Source organism: Staurois parvus, unplaced genomic scaffold (genome assembly GCF_062004578.1).
Source record: "Staurois parvus isolate SC_StPar_1 unplaced genomic scaffold, SC_StPar_1.0 ptg000390l, whole genome shotgun sequence".
Lineage (NCBI taxonomy): Eukaryota > Metazoa > Chordata > Amphibia > Anura > Ranidae > Staurois > Staurois parvus.
In genome coordinates, this window is record NW_028318186.1 from 6,748,608 (window position 1) to 6,766,748 (window position 18,141).

The following is an 18,141-nucleotide window of genomic DNA, read 5'->3' on the forward strand; positions in this document are numbered from 1 at the left end:
CTTGTAGGCATTTTCTGGAGCAAGAAAATTGAGTGAACATTTGGAAGTAGCTAGCCATATAGATCTCATTCCCATTCTACCATGTAAGATAGTTTTTTTAGGACCTATGGAGTCAATAAGTGACGCATAACAAGATTAAGACCTTTAAAATGTGGTTATATCCTGCAATGGTTTTCGAAATGGGTTAGTTGTTTCGGTGAAGAAGTTCGGAAAGTGACAAGGTTGGAAAAGTAATGTTGGATTTGAGAGTAGTGGAAGTATTCTCTTTCAGGGAGATTCCTATGTTCACAAAGGTAGGTGTAGGATTTAATACCATCTGAAGAAAAAAATACTTGATGCCACCAATGGAATGCAAGAGGGTTGTCCTAAGCAGGGGTGAAGGAGGGGGTACCATGGATTATGGATAAAGGTAGATGTGGAGAGATGAGATTGCTAGCGTATTTGACTCTAGTCCCAAAGTTTAAGAAGATGTCATAAGGAGGTGTCAGAGATCTTGGGCGTGAAGAGGGAGGAGTACCAATTAAATTATGTATGGGGAGGGAAAGACAAGCCATTTTCACCAGATTAGTCCAAATTGGGCGTTTGTGAGTGGCATGAAGAGAGGCTAGTCAAGAGATTTGTTCCGCCATGTAGTAATGTTTAAGAGTGGGGACTGTTTATGATAGTGTTCAGGATGGAAATCTACAGTAAGGAACAGAAGTATTTGAGCACCCTGCAATTGTGAAAGTTCTCCCACTTAGAAATCATGGAGGGATCTGAAATTCACATTTCCACTCTGAGAGACAGAATTAAAAAAAAATTCAGGAAATCCCATTGTATGATTTGTAAAGAATTTATTTGTCTTGCACTGCTGAACATAAGTATTTGAACACCTGAGAAAATCTGTGGTAATATTTGGTACAGAAGCCTTTGTTTGCAATTACAGAGGTCAAACGTTTCCTGTAGTTCTTGACCAGGTTTGCACACACTGCAACAGGGATTTTGGCCCACTCCTCCACACAGATCTCTTCTAGATCTGTCAGGTTTTGGGGCTATTGCTGAGCAACACGGAGTTTCAGCTCCTCCAAAGATGTCCTATTGGATTTAGGTCTGGAGACTGGCTAGGCCACTCCAGAACCTTGATATGCTTCTTATGGAGCCACTCCTTGGTTATCATGGCTGTGTGCTTCGGGTCGTTGTCATGTTGGAAGACCCAGCCACGACCCATCTTCAATGCTCTGACTGAGGGAAGGAGGTTGTTGCTCAAAATCTCACAATAAATGGCCCCATTCATCCTCTCCTTAATACAGTGCAGTCGCCCTGTCCCCTTCGCAGAAAAGCACCCCCAAAGCATGATGTTACCACATCAGTAGGGATGGTGTTCTTGGGATAAAACTCATCCTTTTTCCTCCAAACACGACGAGTGAAGTTTAGACCAAAAAGTTCTACTTTGGTCTCATCTGACCACATGACTTTCTCCCATGCCTCCTCTGGATCATCCAGATGGTCATTGGCAAACTGCAGATGGGCCTGGACATGTGATGACTTGAGCAGGGGAAGCTTCCGTGCAATGCATGATTTAAAACCATGATGGCGTAGTGTTCTACTGACAGTGACCTTTGAAACTGTGGTCCCAGCTCTCTTCATGTCATTGACCAGCTCCTCCCTTGTAGTTCTGGGCTGATTCCTCAGCTTTCTTATCATCAGTGATACCCCACGAGGCGAGATCTGGCATGGAGCCCCAGTCCGTGGGAGACTGACAGTCGTCTTTAGGCTCCTCCAATTTCTAACAATTGCTCCAACAGTTGATCTATTTTCACCAAGCTGCTTGGCAATTGCCCCATAGCCCTTTCCGGCCTTATAGAGGTCCACAATTTTGTCTCTGGTGTCTTTTGACAGCTGTTTGGTCTTGCCCATGGTAGTAGTTGGCTTCTGACTGACTGTGGGGTGGACAGGTGTCTTTTAAAGAGCTCAGACAGGTGCTACTAAGTTAGATTAATGAGTGGAGTAGAGGTGGCCTTTTTAAAGGCACAGTAAAAGGTCTTTGAGAGCAAGCATTCTTGCTGTTTCTTAGGTGTTCAAATACTTATGTTCAGCAGTGCAAGACAAATACATTCTTTAAAAATCATACAATGTGATTTCCTAAATTTTTTTTAATTCTGTCTCTCAGAGTGGGAATGCACCTACAATGTGAATTTCAGACCCCTCCATGATTTCTAAGTGGGAGAACTTGCAAAATCGCAGGGTGTTCAAATACTTCTGTTCCTCACTGTATATTTGCGATGCACCCAACTAAATTAAACATTTTCCATTGTAAGATGTGCAAAGTTTTACTTGGAATGGGGGCAGGTTACATTCTAAAGTAGTTTTGGACAGAGTGGGAAAAATATACAATTTCAGTCAGGTTTATTTCTGTCTAAACCCGTTGGGGGCAGTTTCCCTCATTTACTGCCCCTGTTACACCTATATAAGAAATAGGGATGTAGACATTTTTGTCCCCATTGCAGATATTTCCCATCAACTCCTATGTTGGGCCTTTAGTTTGGAAAAAACTGCAGCTTGGGTGCATTAGATTAGATTTACAGAGGTATTGTATTTCTGTATGTTCAGTCTCCTGTACTTTGGGTCACCATACAAACACCTGACAAGCTATGGGTACAATTACACAATTGTTCATACATTCTATAGCATGCATACAGATTAAAAAATATGTCACGGTATACCTAGCTGTGAATTTAGGTGAAAGGTGTATGGTTTTAGGTATGTTTATACAGAATTCACATGAGACTAGTTTTAGCACACCTCTACATTTTTTTTTTTTTTTACTTTTTTTCAATACACATAGGCAAGGCTTTCCTGGATTACGGCTTTTTCTGCATTGTAAGATATATAGATGCATACTCAAGTATATTGTCCATTACTTCAGCTGAAGATTGGCTCAGAACAAGGACTATACTAGAATCCATGTAAAAGGTAAGAAGTAGACAAGTTTCAGATAAAAAGCTCAGCAATGACAGCCTACATATTATCACAGCTTAGACTTTCTTTTGCAAGCTTTGACAGCTTTCTTGAAGCCCCCAAAGCTCCCTTCAACTCAATTCTTGGAGCTCTAAGTAGAGATCTTCAGGAATTGTGCCTGTCATTTTTACAAAAGCTTCAATTTGGCTTGAAACTGAAGCATGTTTGAAGCTCCTGTAAAGCTACTGTTACACTTCCAAGTAGCTCTGTATTTTCCTTTCCATTCCTGGACTCAATCTGAAGTGTGATTTACAGTATAACTATAGGTAAAACTCTTTTCTTTTAATATAGTTTTGGATAGAGTGGAGATGGATTACAACACCTATCAGTTATTACTGCTGTAAATAAATCATAAATCTATGTTTCCAGGAGCAATAGGGGGAAGATGAGACCTTTAGTCAGTCAGCTCCCAATGCTTCCTGCCACCACATGCAAAAAAAGCAATATGGCACAAGTTATGCAACCTAGGTAGGAGTTCTCCATTAAAATAAACAAGTGCTACATCAGCAATAATAAAAAAAAAAGATAAACTCTGTAGACTTAATCCTTTGAATGAAGAAATCCTGGAACTAACTGTATCCTTGGTCTTCAGTAAGCTTAAGGTGAGACCCAAAGTTATCACTGTGTGATGGTAACTAGCAGAATGAACAGGATAGCAAAAAGTATTCTCCAACAGAAGCCCTTAAGTAGGTAAAGAGGGGGAATAATGGTGTTTGCAATCAGTCTATACTGTGTTAGGGAAAATGTTGGACTTGCACCCGCTCACCCGAACTCTGGGAGAAGACACAACCGAAATCTGCTGTGGAGGATCAGGGCTCCTGGCAGAGTAGATTGGCTCCGGATTGCCTCCTGACAACCAATCAAGACAATGGGTAGTGATGTCTGCAGAGTGCTCAGCAGTGGCTAATCCAGTTTTCAGAGATTACTGCCCTCCCTGTAGCGTTAAGAGTCGCCCCATAGTGCTGGGTGATACTGGACTGCCGAGCAGGTTTACTGTGCTGCACAGTGGAGCCACGGACTGGTCTTGAAAGGGAAGATGACACGCTCCCCTCCGTTAGACTCCAAGTTCCCACACCAAATGAGAGAGTGTTGCAAGGGAATTTATCTGCCTCCCAAGGATGCCCTTCAGTTTTGCTTTCCTCTGGTAATTGTAGTCCAGACCATGCTGAAAAATAGGCGATGGAAATACAGATCAACCACAAACTATGGTTCGCTACTCAAAAAAAATCAAATACAGATATAGTGATAATATAGAATCAATCACAAAAATAGTTCATGTGAAACAAACTAAAAACTCTGCATTTATATACAACAAAGAAACAAACAAAAGTCCATATTATGAAAGTGATTAGATGTAAGTCCACATAAGTGTTGTGATGAAAATCATTCCATAGACAAAGGTGTCAGCGTATTATCTTCCACCACATATAGATGGCATCTTACCAAATGATTAAATCTCGATTGCAGAGATCAATATATGCTTGTGTATGTGTGCCCTTGCACCAGATCCACTGCGATCCACTGCGATCCACCATGCAGTTCCTTGTACCATAAACAGACACTGGTTGTCTCGCCGCCACCCTCCAAAGAGAACCACGGGAGCCACAATAGTGTTATACTGTTTAAAATCACTTTATTATAAAAAAGACAGCTACTTACAATATCCAAGAAAACGTGAGCATAAAACAAGCAAGCAGAGGATGTGTTCACATCATGCAATGTATCTCACTGGCTAAACCCCTCCCAACATGTTTCGCTGACCAACGAGCATTGCCAGGGGTATGGAGCAAGCTAATCATTTGGTAAGAGGGCCAGCTATATGTGGTGGAGGATAATACACTGACACCATTGTCTATGGAATGATTTTCTTCTAATCACTTTCATAATATGGACTTTTGTTTGTTTATTCGTAGTATATAAATTCAGAGTTTTTAGTTTGTTTCAAATTAACTATTTTTGTGATTGATTCTATACTATCACTATATTCACTATATTGCCAAAAGTATTGAGACGCCTGCCATGTGCCAAGCACACAAACTTTAATGACATCCCAGTTTTAGTCCGTAGGGTTCAGTATTGAGTTGTCCCACCCTTTGCAGCGATAACAGCTTCAGCTCTTTTGGGAAGGCTGTCCACAAGGTTTAGGAGGGTGTCTATAGGAATGTTTGATCATTCTTCTAGAAGAGCATTTGTGAGGTCAGGCTTGATATCGGACGAGAAGATCTGGCTCACAGTGTCCGCTGTAATTCATCCCAAAGGTGTTGTATTGGGTTGAGGTCAGGACTCTGTGCAGGCCAATCAATTTCCTACACTCCAAACTCGCTCATCCATGTCTTTATGGACCTTGCTTTGTGCACTGGTGCGCAGTCATGTTGGAACAGGAAGGTCCATCCCCAAACTGTTCCCACAAAGTTGGGAGCATGAAATTGTCGAAAATGTCTTGGTATGCTGACGCCTTAAGAGTTCCCTTTACTGGAACTAAGGGGCCAAGCCCAACCCCTGAAAAACAACCCCACACCATAATCTCCCCTCCACCAGACTTTACACTATGCCAGGGGTGGGCAAACTTTTTGACTTGAGGGCAGCAATGGGTTCATATATTGGACCCGGGGGCCGGACTAGCTGCTGGCTGGCCCAGCCACTACCATGCCATCCATAGTAAGTATAGTAATATTCCCCCATAGTAAGCATAGTAATTAATCCCCCATATAGTAATTCATCCCCCATAGTAATTCATCCCCCATATAGTAATTCATCCCCCATAGTAATTCATCCCCCATAGTAATTCATCCCCTATATAGTAATTCATCCCCCATAGTAATTCATCCCCCATATAGTAATTCATCCCCCACATAGTAATTAATCCCCCATAGTAATTCATCCCCCATATAGTAATTCATCCCCCATAGTAATTCATCCCCCCTATAGTAATTCATCCCCCATAGTAATTCATCCCCCCTATAGTAATTCATCCCCCATAGTAATTCATCCCCCCTATAGTAATTCATCCCCCATATTGTGTCAATTCACTTACCTTTGCTCCGCGTGTTCCTCTCGCCGTGTTCCCGCGCCGTTCCAGTCTTCAGGGCGGACTGTGAGAGGAGAGGAGTTCGTCACGCTGCCCCGCCTACATCCTGACAGCCAATGTTTGCCACGCTCCGCGGGCCGGATTAAAAGGTCCGCCGGGCCGTAGTTTGCCCATTGCTGCACTATGCAGTCAGGTACATACAATTCTCCTGGCAACTGCTAAGCCCGGACATGTCCATCAAATTTCCAGACAGAGAAGCATGATTCATCACTCCAGAAAACACATCTTCACTGCTCTAGAGTCCAGTGGTGCCGTGCTTTACACCACTGCATCCAACACTTTGCATTGCACTTGGTGATGTAAGGCTTGGATGCAGCTGCTTGGCCATGGAAACCCATTCCACGAAGCTCTCTACACACTGTTGTTGTGCTAATCTGAAGGCCACACAAAGTTTGGTGGTCTTTAGCTATTGACTCTGCAGACAGGTGGTGACTTCTGTGTGCTACAGCATGCGCTGACCCCGCTCTGTCATTTTACGTGGCCTACCACTTGGTAGCTGGGTTGCGTTTGTTCCCAGTTGCTTCCACTTTGTTATAATATCACTAACAGTTGACCGTGGAACAGGGGCGGACTGACAATTCATAGGGTCCCCGGGCAATAGGGGATCATGGGGCCCCTGTGTCCTGGCCCACACCCAAACCACACCCAAAAAAGCCTATGAAAAGTACCAGGGACATCTCATGGGGCCCCCTACTGACCCCAGGCCCTCGGGCAGTGCCCGAGCTCCCCAATGGTCAGTCCGCCCCTGCCGTGGAATATTTAGTGGCAAGGAAAGTTCACAGATGGACTTATTGCACAGGTGGCAACCTATCACGGTACCACGCTTGAATTCACTGAGCTTCTGAAAGTGACCCATTCTTTCACAAATGTTTGTAGAAGCAGTCTGCATGCCTAGATGCTTGATTTTATACACCTGTGGCCATGGAGGTGATTAGAACCGAATCCAATGATTTGGAGGGGTGTCCCAATACTTTTGGCAATACAGTGTATGTATTTTTTTGAGTAGTGCACCATAATTTGTTTTTGATTTTTTTATGGCACTTTTCAGGCTATTTTTGGTTGCAGCACGTATCCTCTAATATTTATTTAATTTCACCAAGCGCAGGGTATTCCACAAGGGTTTGGTGGGACTACAGATCCAAAGATCCTCTGCTTCTGAGGCACACTTCCCACTCTGTGAGCAGGAAATTATGTGTTTACCCTGCATTGAACACTAGAAGGGAAGAAAGGGGATCTCAGTCTGTGCAGAGATGTCCCTGAATTGCAGAATGACCCAGCCTGGACCTGGCTACCTCGTGATACCTCAGCCACTTACTTAGCCGCAATATTCCAGGCATCTCCATCTTAGGCCTGGCTCTTTTTCTAGGGTGGTAGCAGAATTGGTTGGGCACCAGTTCCTTTTTTCATTACTTTTAGAAGATTTATTGCAAACTACTTAAGATGGAAAGGATACATAAAAAAGATGTTTCTCAACCCAGATCTAATCTTCACATTCATGATGTTCTCCCTGCTCTCACAAGCTGTGCTGGCTAGTTACAACCTCAGAAAACTTCAGTTCTTTGAGGACCAAGGTTACAATGGTATCTTGGTTGCAGTTCTTAAGACAAGAGAACTGAGTAGGTCTTTTTGTTCAACTTCTCCCTCAGTCAGTCATTCACCACATTTCAAGGGCATCCACAGATGCTTTTTCAAGGCCAAGAATGTATGGATGTAGGCCAAAAGGATTGACTACAACACACACTTTATTAGGCCTAAGCCCAGGGGAGACAAAACTCAGCAAGCTATCCCTATGGGCCACAGCACTAAATGAGAGGTTTCTAAACTGACATAGTTTATTTTCTAATGTATTGGTTAAATAAACCCACAAGGTAGGTATTGCACAAACTTGGTAAAGTGTCAATTCTTGGTTTTCCAACACATTTTCTGTAAGGTCTATCTTAGCCTAGAAGGTAAAATTCTGCAGTAGGGCTGTATAGAGGAACAGCTCCAGGTTGGCCAAGATTCTACCAACACAATTTCTTTTGCCTAGAGAAACCCAACAAGTGTATTTTAGAGTGCAATCAACTTAACTGCATTGTTTAGTTCTTGTCTGGTAACCTGTTGTTCTGAATATTTACATTTAGACATAAATGACAATAAAGATCAAATGAAAGCAACTTAAAACACTTATGGCAAAACCATAACAAAAATCTTGGTGCAGCAAGCTTTCACATTGCCTCCAGGGCCAGACAGCAACTGACTGTAGTCTTGATTCTGTGCTATTCTTCTTCCCTCATTCTAACACTGTTCATATGCTAATGATAAACAATCTATCATGGATGGGGTTGATTTACTAAAACTGGAGAGTGCAAAGTCTGGTGAAACTGTGCACAGTAGCCAATCAGCTTCAGTTTGAGCTTTGACGAAAAAAAAAACCTTGAAATTAACTAGTTTCTATACACCAGATTTTGTGCTCTCCAGTTTTAGTAAATCAACCTCAATGTATTACAACAATAAAAAAAAACGGATATCTTGAGTTCTAATAGATTTTTCACTAGGACAGATTATTTCTTTTCCTTAAAAATAAAAATGCCCTACACGTGCCACTATTTGCGGCCTCTGCTGTCAATCACCAGGTCCCGGATGGTGATTGCTCGACTGTACCTGGTGATCAAGGAACATTACCGACGGAGGGAGAGCACTGTATGTAAACAATACAGATCTCTCCCCTGTCAGCTCCTGCACACTGCTTTGCATAGAAGAGCCATGCAAAGCAGTGTGCTTACAGTGAAGCACACACTTAACCCTTTGATCGCCCCACATGTTAACCCCTTCCTACCCAGTGCCACAATTAGTACAGTGTCAGTGCTTTTTATTAGCACTGCTCACTGTATTGGTGTCACTGGGGATGTGAGTGACAGTCAGTTCCCCCCAGTGTCAGAATGCCTGCTGCAATCCTGCTATAAGTTGCTGATTGCCGCCATTACTCGTAAGCACTATAACTTTCATGTAAACCAATTAATTTACACGTATTGGGATTTTTTTTAGCAAAGACATGTCACAGAATACATTTTGTCCTAAATTTATGCTGAAATTTGATTTTTAATTTTTTTATTGGACATGTTTAATAGCAAAGTCAAAAATATTTATTTTTTTTTCCTCAAAATTGTCGGGTTTTTTTTATAGCGCAAAAATAAAAAATGCACAGGCAATAAAATACCAACGAAAGAATGCTCTATTTGTGGGAAGAAAAGGACACAAATTTCATTTGGGTGCAGCATTGCATGACTGCGCAATTATCAGTTAAAGTAACGCAGTGCCGTATCTCAAAGAAATGGCCTGGTCAGGAAGGGGGGTAAATCCTCTGGAGGGCAATTGGTTATTAGGTTGTTGTTGTTGCTATTATTATTAGTTATGATTACTTTTTTACACTTAAACTGCATTTTGTATTTATTCGGGTGATGATCTGAATCATTTAAGTGTAATAAATATGCAATAAAAAATCAGGGAGGGGGCAAATACTTTTGACAGCACTGTATTTGGGGGTAAATCCTCTGGAGGGCAATTAATTAGGTTATTATTGCTATTATTAGTAGTATTATTATTAGATTATTAGTTATGATTATTTTTTTACTTTTAAAAACTGCATTTTGTATTTACTCGGGTGATGATCTGAATCATTTAAGTGTGATAAAAAATCAGGGAGGGGGCAAATACTTTTGACAGCACTGTATTTGTCTATACATTCTATATCATACATGCAGGTTAAAAATTAAAAGTCAGTATACCTTGCTGTGTTAAAGGTGTAGGTGAAAGGTGTGTGTGGTTTTAGTTATGTTCCTACAGATCTCACACAGGACTTTTTTTTTTTTTATTACGTAATATTTTTCAATATTTGTAGGCAAGGCTTCTTCGAATTTAAGGCTTTGTTTGCATTGTAAGGTATATAAATACATTCCAAAGGGTACTGACCACAACTGAGCTTAGGAGTTACTGAGAACAAGAGCTGCAATACAATCCTAACGTGAAAGGTAAGACGTAGTCATGAATGGTGTTAAAGTCATTTGGGGGGGGGGGTTATCTGGAGCACAATTATTATGCAGGGGTTTTTAAGTTTCTGAGCTTTTTGATAAATACAGCTGATACTTTTCTAACATTTAATAAATGCGCATGCCACTGGGAATTCAGTATAAGGGGGCAGCAATTGCTAAAAAAAAGTGTATATAGACAACTGCAACTAATGAAAACCGGAGTTTAGTACAATGAGGGGGGAGCTGCAATTGATAACCACCTTCTAAAAAAAAATGCATTTTTTTATATGCTTCCTTGGCTTCAATACTTTGGTGGAGATTTAATAAAACTGGTGCAGCTGTGCATTTTAATTATTATACAGGATTTATATAGCGCCAACAGTTTGCTCAGCGTTATACAATGTAATGGGAGATAATACAGCAGGTTGTTTAATTCATCTGTCTTTAATAGATACATCTTGGCTAGCTGGGACTGGTGTAAAGATGAAGTTTATTATTTTACAGCAGGGAATACAGCACCAAACGCAATCATTATCCATAATGGTGTGTGATGGTAATGTATTCTATTTCCTGCAGACAGCTGATTCGGGTAAAATCCTCCTTACTGAGTTCTGTCATTACACTGCACTTACATAATGTGATGCATTTAGAGATGAGCGAATCGAACTTGGCGAAGTGGAATTCGTTTCGAATATTAGGAAAATTTCGATTCGCGCCGAATCCGAAAATTAGCAGACTTCGGATGCGCGAATCAAAATTTTTCCAAAAATGGCGGCTACATGTGCAGCGACGGAGCGGGGATCTCTGGGAAGGCGCGCAGACAAGGCGCGCTGACCCATAATGCATTCATTCATGACATGTGATCGCATTAGCCAATCAGCAGCCAGCCAGCCAGCACTGTGTAATGGTCGAGCTATAAATGCGGCCATTTTAGAATTCTCCATTAGCCTCCAGTCATTCAAGAGAGACAGACCTGTCTGTATTGAGGGACAGAGTTAGGGACACAGAACCGTTACTTAGGGACACAGAACCGTTACTTAGGGACACAGAACCGTTACTTAGGGACACACAATCGTTACTTAGGGACACAGAACCGTTACTTAGGGACACAGAACCATTACTTAGGGACACAGAATTGTTACTCAGGGACAGACACAGAATTGTTACTCAGGGACAGACACAGAATTGTTACTGAGGGACACAGAATTGTTACTGAGGGACACAGAATTGTTACGGAGGGACACAGAATTGTTACTGAGGGACACGGAATTGTTACTGAGGGACACAGAATTGTTACTGAGGGACACAGAATTGTTACTCAGGGACAGACACAGATTTATTACTCAGGGACAGACACAGAATTATTACTCAGGGATAGACACAGAATTGTTACTCAGGGACAGACACAGAATTGTTACTGAGGGACACAGAATTGTTACTCAGGGACAGACACAGAATTGTTACTGAGGGACACAGAATTGTTACTGAGGGACACAGAATTGTTACTCAGGGACACAGAATTGTTACTCAGGGACACAGAATTGTTACTCAGGGACAGACACAGAATTGTTACTGAGGGACACAGAATTGTTACTGAGGGACACAGAATTGTTACTGAGGGACACAGAATTGTTACTCAGGGACACAGAATTGTTACTGAGGGACACAGAATTGTTACTCAGGGACAGACACAGAATTGTTACTGAGGGACACAGAATTGTTACTGAGGGACACAGAATTGTTACTCAAGGACAGACACAGAATTGTTACTGAGGGACACAGAATTGTTACTGAGGGACACAGAATTGTTACTGAGGGACACAGAATTGTTACTCAGGGACACAGAATTGTTACTGAGGGACACAGAATTGTTACTGAGGGACACAGAATTGTTACTGAGGGACACAGAATTGTTACTCAGGGACACAGAATTGTTACACAGGGACACAGAATTGTTACTCAGGGACAGACACAGAATTGTTACTGAGGGACACAGAATTGTTACTGAGGGACACAGAATTGTTACTCAGGGACAGACACAGAATTGTTACTGAGGGACACAGAATTGTTACTGAGGGACACAGAATTGTTACTCAGGGACAGACACAGAATTGTTACTGAGGGACACAGAATTGTTACTGATGGACACAGAATTGTTACTCAGGGAAAGACACAGAATTGTTACTGAGGGACACAGAATTGTTACTGAGGGACACAGAATTGTTACTCAGGGACACAGAATTGTTACTCAGGGAAAGACACAGAATTGTTACTGAGGGACACATAATTGTTACTGAGGGACACAGAATTGTTACTGAGGGACACAGAATTGTTACTCAGGGACACAGAATTGTTACTCTGGGACACAGAATTGTTACTCAGGGACAGACACAGAATTGTTACTCAGGGACACAGAATTGTTACTCAGGGACAGACACAGAATTGTTACTGAGGGACACAGAATTGTTACTGAGGGACACAGAATTGTTACTCAGGGACAGACACAAAATTGTTACTGAGGGACACAGAATTGTTACTCAGGGACACAGAATTGTTACTCAGGGACACAGAATTGTTACTCAGGGACAGACACAGAATTGTTACTGAGGGACACAGAATTGTTACTGAGGGACACAGAATTGTTACTCAGGGACACAGAATTGTTACTCAGGGACAGACACAGAATTGTTACTGAGGGACACAGAATTGTTACTGAGGGACACAGAATTGTTACTGAGGGACACAGAATTGTTACTGATGGACACAGAATTGTTACTCAGGGACACAGAATTGTTACTCTGGGACACAGAATTGTTACTGAGGGACACAGAATTGTTACTCAGGGACACAGAATTGTTACTCAGGGACACAGAATTGTTACTCAGGGACAGACACAGAATTGTTACTGAGGGACACAGAATTGTTACTGAGGGACACAGAATTGTTACTCAGGGACAGACACAAAATTGTTACTGAGGGACACAGAATTGTTACTGAGGGACACAGAATTGTTACTCAGGGACACAGAATTGTTACTCAGGGAAACAGAATTGTTACTCAGGGATAGACACAGAATTGTTACTGAGGGACACAGAATTGTTACTGAGGGACACAGAATTGTTACTCAGGGACACAGAATTGTTACTCAGGGACACAGAATTGTTACTGAGGGACACAGAATTGTTACTGAGGGACACAGAATTGTTACTCAGTGACATAGAATTGTTACTGAGGGACACAGAATTGTTGCTCAGGGACATGGAATTGTTACTGAGGGACACATAATTGTTACTGAGGGACACAGAATTGTTACTCAGGGACACAGAATTGTTACTGAGGGACACAGAATTGTTACTGAGGGACATGGAAATTGTTACTCAGGGACACAGAATTGTTACTCAGGGACACAGAATTGTTACTCAGGGACAGACACAGAATTGTTACTGAGGGACACAGAATTGTTACTGAGGGACACAGAATTGTTACTCAGGGACAGACACAGAATTGTTACTGAGGGACACAGAATTGTTACTGAGGGACACAGAATTGTTACTCAGGGACACAGAATTGTTACTGAGGGACACAGAATTGTTACTGAGGGACACAGAATTGTTACTCAGGGACACAAAATTGTTACTCAGGGACACAGAATTGTTACTGAGGGACACAGAATTGTTACTGAGGGACACAGAATTGTTACTCAGGGACAGACACAGAATTGTTACTCAGGGACACAGAATTGTTACTCAGGGACAGACACAGAATTGTTACTGAGGGACACAGAATTGTTACTCAGGGACACAGAATTGTTACTCAGGGACAGACACAGAATTGTTACTGAGGGACACAGATTTGTTACTGAGGGACACAGAATTGTTACTCAGGGACACAGAATTGTTACTCAGGGACAGACACAGAATTGTTACTGAGGGACACAGAATTGTTACTCAGGGACACAGAATTGTTACTCAGGGACACAGAATTGTTACTCAGGGAAAGACACAGAATTGTTACTGAGGGACACAGAATTGTTACTCTGGGACACAGAATTGTTACTCAGGGACACAGAATTGTTACTCGGGGACAGACACAGAATTGTTACTGAGGGACACAGAATTGTTACTCAGGGACACAGAATTGTTACTCAGGGACACAGAATTGTTACTCAGGGACAGACACAGAATTGTTACTGAGGGACACAGAATTGTTACTGAGGGACACAGAATTGTTACTCAGGGACAGACACAGAATTGTTACTGAGGGACACAGAATTGTTACTGAGGGACACAGAATTGTTACTCAGGGACACAGAATTGTGACTCAGGAACACAGAATTGTTACTCAGGGACACAGAATTGTTACTCAGGGACAGACACAGAATTGTTACTGAGGGACACAGAATTGTTACTGAGGGACACAGAATTGTTACTCAGGGACACAGAATTGTTACTCAGGGACAGACACAGAATTGTTACTGAGGGACACAGAATTGTTACTCAGGGAAAGACACAGAATTGTTACTGAGGGACACAGAATTGTTACTGAGGGACACAGAATTGTTACTGAGGGACACAGAATTGTTACTCAGGGACACAGAATTGTTACTGAGGGACACAGAATTGTTACTCAGGGACACAGAATTGTTACTCAGGGACACAGAATTGTTACTCAGGGACAGACACAGAATTGTTACTGAGGGACACAGAATTGTTACTGAGGGACACAGAATTATTACTCAGGGACAGACACAGAATTGTTACTGAGGGACACAGAATTGTTACTCAGGGACACAGAATTGTTACTCAGGGACAGACACAGAATTGTTACTGAGGGACACAGAATTGTTACTGAGGGACACAGAATTGTTACTGAGGGACACAGAATTGTTACTCAGGGACACAGAATTGTTACTCAGGGACAGACACAGAATTGTTACTGAGGGACACAGAATTGTTACTCAGGAACACAGAATTGTTACTCAGGAACACAGAATTGTTACTCAGGGACAGACACAGAATTGTTACTGAGGGACACAGAATTGTTACTGAGGGACACAGAATTGTTACTGAGGGACACAGAATTGTTACTGAGGGACACAGAATTGTTACTCAGGGACACAGAATTGTTACTCTGGGACACAGAATTGTAACTCAGGGACACAGAATTGTTACTCAGGGACAGACACAGAATTGTTACTGAGGGACACAGAATTGTTACTCAGGGACACAGAATTGTTACTCAGGGACTGACACAGAATTGTTACTGAGGGACACAGAATTGTTACTGAGGGACACAGAATTGTTACTCAGGGACAGACACAAAATTGTTACTGAGGGACACAGAATTGTTACTGAGGGACACAGAATTGTTACTCAGGGACACAGAATTGTTACTCAGGGAAACAGAATTGTTACTCAGGGACAGACACAGAATTGTTACTGAGGGACACAGAATTGTTACTGAGGGACACAGAATTGTTACTCAGGGACACAGAATTGTTACTCAGGGACACAGAATTGTTACTGAGGGACACAGAATTGTTACTGAGGGACACAGAATTGTTACTCAGTGACATAGAATTGTTACTGAGGGACACAGAATTGTTGCTCAGGGACACAGAATTGTTACTCAGGGACATAGAATTGTTACTGAGGGACACATAATTGTTACTGAGGGACACAGAATTGTTACTTAGGGACACGGAATTGTTACTGAGGGACACAGAATTGTTACTGAGGGACATGGAAATTGTTACTCAGGGACACAGAATTGTTACTCAGGGACACAGAATTGTTACTCAGGGACAGACACAGAATTGTTACTGAGGGACACAGAATTGTTACTGAGGGACACAGAATTGTTACTCAGGGACAGACACAGAATTGTTACTGAGGGACACAGAATTGTTACTGAGGGACACAGAATTGTTACTCAGGGACACAGAATTGTTACTGAGGGACACAGAATTGTTACTGAGGGACACAGAATTGTTACTCAGGGACACAGAATTGTTACTCAGGGACACAGAATTGTTACTGAGGGACACAGAATTGTTACTGAGGGACACAGAATTGTTACTGAGGGACACAGAATTGTTACTCAGGGACAGACACAGAATTGTTACTGAGGGACACAGAATTGTTACTCAGGGACACAGAATTGTTACTCAGGGACACAGAATTGTTACTCAGGGACAGACACAGAATTGTTACTGAGGGACACAGAATTGTTACTGAGGGACACAGAATTGTTACTCAGGGACACAGAATTGTTACTCAGGGACAGACACAGAATTGTTACTGAGGGACACAGAATTGTTACTCAGGGACACAGAATTGTTACTCAGGGACACAGAATTGTTACTCAGGGACAGACACAGAATTGTTACTGAGGGACACAGAATTGTTACTGAGGGACACAGAATTGTTACTCAGGGACAGACACAAAATTGTTACTGAGGGACACAGAATTGTTACTGAGGGACACAGAATTGTTACTCAGGGACACAGAAATGTTACTCAGGGACACAGAATTGTTACTCAGGGACAGACACAGAATTGTTACTGAGGGACACAGAATTGTTACTGAGGGACACAGAATTGTTACTCAGGGACAGACACAGAATTGTTACTGAGGGACACAGAATTGTTACTGATGGACACAGAATTGTTACTCAGGGAAAGACACAGAATTGTTACTGAGGGACACAGAATTGTTACTGAGGGACACAGAATTGTTACTCAGGGACACAGAATTGTTACTCAGGGACACAGAATTGTTACTCAGGGAAAGACACAGAATTGTTACTGAGGGACACAGAATTGTTACTCAGGGACACAGAATTGTTACTCAGGGACACAGAATTGTTACTGAGGGACACAGAATTGTTACTGAGGGACACAGAATTGTTACTCAGGGACAGACACAGAATTGTTACTGAGGGACACAGAATTGTTACTGAGGGACACAGAATTGTTACTGAGGGACACAGAATTGTTACTCAGGGACACAGAATTGTTACTCAGGGACACAGAATTGTTACTCAGGGACAGACACAGAATTGTTACTGAGGGACACAGAATTGTTACTCAGGGACACAGAATTGTTACTCATGGACACAGAAATGTTACTCAGGGACACAGAATTGTTACTCAGGGACACAGAATTGTTACTGAGGGACACATAATTGTTACTGAGGGACACAGAATTGTTACTCAGGGACACAGAATTGTTACTGAGGGACACAGAATTGTTACTGAGGGACAAAGAATTGTTACTGAGGGACACAGAATTGTTACTGAGGGACACAGAATTGTTACTCAGGGACACAGAATTGTTACTCAGGGACAGACACAGAATTGTTACTGAGGGACACAGAATTGTTACTGAGGGACACAGAATTGTTACTGAGGGACACAGAATTGTTACTCAGGGACACAGAATTGTTACTCAGGGACAGACACAGAATTGTTACTGAGGGACACAGAATTGTTACTCAGGGACACAGAATCGTTGAATTAAAGAGTATGTCAGACAACACGCAGAGGAGTGGCAGAGGAGGCAATGTTTTAGGAGCGAGCAGACGTGGCAGCAGAGGAAGGGGTCGAGGCAGCCAGAGGCCAGTGCTCCCGGTGTCATCCAGCGGTCGTGTCTCCACCGACAACCCTGCCGTCATCGATTGGTTGATCGGTCATCTTCCTCTTCCCAGGTCACCTCTGACACCTACAGCCAACGGTCGGTGGGTACGTCAGACACAACCGTTAGTTGGCATGGCCCGGGAGCAAGCCCACTGAAATCACGTGTCCTCTACCTGCCCCTGTCCTTTGGTGTTCCCTCACCAAGCAAAGTATCGCATGCTGTGGGCTCAGCCCCACTGTACAGTGAGGAAGAGCTAACAGAGGGCGGTCAGGAACGGGGGGAGACATCCGCCTCTTCAGCAGCCAGGCAAAGAAGTACTGGCGAGGAGAGTGGCTCGGTAGCCGGTCTAGAGACAGGTCTGTCTCCTGACCCACACGCAGCCGAGGGGGCTAGTAGTGAGGCGGAGAC

At 42.5% G+C, this 18,141-nt stretch overlaps 1 protein-coding gene across 1 annotated transcript in view; it reads left to right on the forward strand.

Moving 5' to 3' along the window:
• The first annotated feature begins 10,002 nt into the window (after positions 1-10,002).
• LOC149455658 (cytochrome P450 2K1-like) overlaps positions 10,003-18,141 on the forward strand; it is a 51,187-nt gene continuing 43,048 nt past the window's right edge. Inside the window, exon 1 of the mRNA XM_089686054.1 lies at positions 10,003-10,095. The gene's annotated coding sequence lies outside the window, so the exon portion shown is untranslated. The remainder of the gene's footprint in view (positions 10,096-18,141) is intronic.